Source organism: Amblyomma mixtum, chromosome 5 (genome assembly GCF_055824585.1).
Source record: "Amblyomma mixtum isolate Tamu chromosome 5, ASM5582458v1, whole genome shotgun sequence".
Classification (NCBI taxonomy): Eukaryota; Metazoa; Arthropoda; class Arachnida; order Ixodida; family Ixodidae; genus Amblyomma; species Amblyomma mixtum.
Window position 1 is genome coordinate 185666776 of NC_143016.1, and position 4835 is coordinate 185671610.

Genomic DNA, 4835 nt, shown 5'->3' on the forward strand with positions numbered 1-4835 from the left:
CGTGTTGCCTTGTGGTTTAAAACTTGCCGGCTTTGAAGAACGTCTTTCTGTGCCAGTTGTCGTGATCACTGACAACGTTTAACGCACAACTGGACGCCGCGACATGAGCGACTCTCAATTCTTAGCCATGGTCAACAAATCCTTACCAACCAGCGACCACCAGGTACTAGTGGCCGTTCTTATGAAGCATGCAGACGTGTGTGACTTCGGTCGCGACCAACCATCGCCGATTCCAGCTTCCCGTGCCCATCACAGGATCAATACTGGATATGCACAACCGATTCGACAGAAGCCACACCGCGTCTCGCCTTTCGAACGTCAGATAATCGATGGACAAGTCAGTGACATGTTGCACCGCGGCATTATTCAGGAATCTTCCAGCCCGTGGGCTGTTCCAGTGATCCTCGTCAAAAAAAAAAAGATGGCACATGGCGCTGGCCGGCTTAACACTGTCACAAAGAAGGATGTTTACCCGCTCCCACGCGTTGATGATGCCATTGACTGCCTCCACTCGGCCTCCTACTTTTCCTCGGTGGAGCTACGGTCCGGGTACTGGCAGATCCCGATGCACCCGCAAGACAAAGAGAAGACAGCATTCGTGACACCTGACGGGTTGTATGAATTTAATTTTATGCCATTTGGCCTTTGCAACGCTCCTGCAACTTTTGAACGATTTATGGATACGCTTTTACGTGGCCTGAAGTGGCAAGTTTGCATGTGTTATCTGGACGATGTTGTTATTTTTGGAAGGACCTTCGCCGAACATAACAGCCGCTTAGCCGTTGTCCTAGACTGCATAGAGAGAGTGGGCCTCGTGCTGAACTCCAAGAAGTGTCGCTTCGGTGAACGCCAAATTACTGTGCCTGGTCATCTCGTTGACAAGGATGGCGTCAGGTCCGACCCGCAGAAGGTTGAAGCTGTAAGCAGTGTCAACGAGCCCAGATCAGTGAAAGAGCTCAGGAGTTTCTTAGGACTTTGCTCATACTTTCGGCGTTTCTTTCCGCAAAGCGGAAAGTCTGCGTCGTTTACTTTCCGTCCCTTGTGTTCCCTGTGCGCTATTTTTTACGTCATGGGCGTTTCTTTCCCAAGTTTTCTCTCCTGTAGAAAGACACTCCCTTCCACTGGACTCCCGAATGCAATTCCGCGTTTCGCCAGCACAAGTTTCTCTTTACCTCGCGGCCAATATTGCGTCATTTCTGCCCGACAGCGCCCACTGAACTCCACACGGACGCCAGCGGCATCAGCGTGGGTGCTTCCAACGCCATGAGGGCAATCAACAAGTTGTCGCTTATGCAAGTCGCACCATCAGCAAGTCGGAACGCTTCGTCCCCGTTAGCGCTGTTTTTAGCCTCAGATCATGCACCAACCAGCCCAAATTTCCACCCTTTTGACGCAATTACACTGTAACAGAGCAAGAGTGTCTCGCCGTTGTTTTCGGCGTACAACGGTTTCGTTCGTACCTTTATAAACGTGATTTTACAGTCGTCACAGACCATCATTCTCTGTGCTGGCTTGTGAATCTACGCGACCCCTGCGGTCGGTTGGCCCGCTGGGCATTACGCCTGCAAGCGTTCAACTTCAAAGTGTCTTACAAAAGTGGCCGCCAACACGCCGACGCAGACTGCATCTCGCGGCTGCCGCTCACGGTTACTACTTCCGATGATGAAAACTTCGACGACTATCTCGCAGCCGTTTCCCAAGAGTTTCCGGATCTTGGCACTTTCCAGGCCGAACAACGCAAGGATCACCACTTGGCGCCGCTTTTTGCTGAAGCCCATGACCTGACATCCGCAAGCCCTTTCTGCATTCGCGACGATTTACTCCATAGAACTAATTAATCTGCTGGAGGTGCGCGCTTTCTTCTCGTCGTTCCGGCTACTCTGTATTCATCGGTTCTACACGCAATGCACGATGACGTCATGACTGGTCACTTGGGGTTTGCCAGGACCAGTAACCGCATCAAAGAACGTTTTTACTGGCCAAAAATGCGTCGCATGGTTCAGCGCTACGTGGCCACCTGCGTGCAGTGTCAGCGGTTCCAGCTTCCCACAACTTCTCCGCCTGGACGCCTGCATACTGTGCGACCGCCAAGCACACCATATGAGCAAGTTGGTCTCGATCTGCTCGGCCCGTTTCCCCGCTCGTCCAACGGTAACCGCTGGGTCATCGTGTGCGTTGATCACCTCACCCGTTACTGTGAAACCGCCGCCCAACCTTGCGCCACCGCTGCTGAAGTCTCGCTCTTTCTTCTTCATGCTGTCATCCTCCGGCATGGACCTCCTCGAGTTGTTATCAGTGACCGTGGTCGCCAGTTTACGGCAGACGTTGTGGGAGAGCTTCTGCGTCTTTGTTCATGCCATTTTCGCCACTCGACACCGTACCACCCCCAGACGAATGGACTGCTTGAACGTACCAATCGGACACTTATGAACATGCTTGCCATGCATGCCGATTCCCGCCATAAGAACTGGGACGACGTTCATTACATAGGCCTATAACACGAGGCATGAAATAACTGGTTACAGCCCATTCTTCCTTCTTTATGCCCGTCCGCCTCGAAGCTCCCTCGACAGCATCTTACCTTTCTCTCTCGACACCGAGCCTTCTATTGCAAACACTCTATGTCGCTCTGAAGAAGCCCGTAGGATTGCCCGGATGCGCACCTTGGCATCGCAGGATCGGTCTAAGCAGCATTACGACCGCCGGCGCAAGGATGTCTGCTACCTGCCCGGTGATGTTGTATGGTTGTGGACGCCTCTACGCAAGCGTGGTTTATCACAAAAGCTGCTGTCCCACTACACAGGCCCGTTCATCGTTCTTGCTCGCCTCAATGACCTGAACTATGTGGTCTCTCCCCAATGTACGCAAGGACGCAGTTCAAGGAAAACCCAAGTCGTGCATGTCGCACGGCTAAAGCCCTTCGACTCTCGGTACCCAGATTGACTGACGCCCAGAGGGCTTCGTCTGCGAACAGGGGATTGTCACGCTCTACGCATGGGCCCTGAGGGACAACGAAGAAGTGCGCACGCAGGAAGAAAAGGAGGCAGTTCGGTATCTTCCCGCTGACGCGCCAGGCTCGGGTCGACCTGCCTATGTAAATAACCTTTGTAAATAGAACCTGTAACAATATATTTACGCGGCGGTCGAATTTCGATGGAGGCGAAATTCTAGAGGCCTGTGTACTGTGCAATGTCAGTGCACGTTAAAGAACCCCGGGCGGTCGAAATTTCCGGAGCCCTTCGTTACGGTGACCCTCATAGGCTGAGTCGCTTTGGGACGTTAAATACCCATAAAACACACAAACAAAACATGTATATTTATCTCACTATATTTCAAATTGAATGATAGTGCCAGTCATGAAGTACAAAAGTAACTGTGAGGGCACGACAGGACTCCGACACCTCGACAGCAACGTACGAATTGCACTCGTATAACTACCAACCTGTTGTATAACTAATACTGTCGTAAGACAGTATTAGCTTGACTTACTAGCAGTATGAAACTGGTGTGAAAAATGGCAAATATCTTTAAATATTTTGTCATGCATTTAGACGCTCCAACCTAATACCGCGTAGCTACTTTGCCTCAGGTTCTCGTTTACATGCTACTAGAGCATACAAATATCTTGGATTACACCTGTCTGACGATCTTACGTGGTCAACGCACATCAACCACATCACTCGCCTGTAAGCTCATTATGCAGAGTAACATAAAGGAAGAAGCGACTGGCCTGAATTTTTCGCCAGGCCCTACAGTCTGAGGGCGTTAGGGACCTATCTGGTGATGGATAGATCCTTCGGCCTAGTCTGGGAGTCTCAGAGAGCTCCTTGTAGGTGATGAGGGCTTCTTTGTCTCCGGGGAGCGGGGTCTCTACGGCCGCTCGGGTGCATACATCTCGAGCGAGGCGATGGGCAGCCTCATTGCCTGGTAGACTCTCGTGAGCTGGAACCCGGGTGACTGAAACCTCCAGGTTTAGGGGGTGCTTCCTCAGTAGACTGGCCGCCTGCCTCGAAATTAGGCCTTTGCTGAAGTCCCTAACAGCCGCCTTATTGTCTGAGAGAATAGTTTTGGCTCTGGTACTTGTACATGCTAGCGCTATCGCAGCCTCTTCAGCTATTAAAATAAAGCGTTACGCGTATTAATGGATCCAATTATCTTCTGGGAGTGGTTTCCATCTTAACCGCTCCAACATTGATAACGCAGTCGAGAAAGTTCCTTTAAAGCAACCGCGCAGTCCCCCCCCCCCCCCTTCCCACTCTCCCCGATAGAGGGCTTGTTTCTCCGGTGGTTGCGAGATGGCGCCACGGGTAGAATTGCTGCGGATCATGGAGGAAGGAAAGAACTTCTCCATGCTGCGGAGTCTTTAGGTAGAGTATTCTAGGTCACTGTACTTAAGGTATGGAAATTTTCCTTCCTCCCTCCATGTCTTTAGGTTTTGGTTCGCCGTCACCGCAGACGATGGAGATTTCCAAATAATTCTGATCGAATCAGGTAAGTACTCCACCTAAATGTAGTGCAAAACAAAATTGACCATCAAATGCAACATCTATGTGAAGTTTGAGCCCGAACAAACGTGCGGTTAGGCCGAGATAATTTTTTTTTCGATTTCCTTTGATTTACGCAACAGTAGGCATGTAAGACAGTTATGCGTCACTTCCTTTCCACAAATCTAATTTTCATTATTTTCATTCTTTTTTTTCAGAATTTTAGTGGTGAATTAGAGTGTCTAGAAATTAGAAATAAAGGTCATGGCCAGGAGGCCATGCAAAGTCCACCCATTGTTTTGTTTCCCCCATGGCCCACCCGATACAAACACTAAAGTCGCCGATCCGATC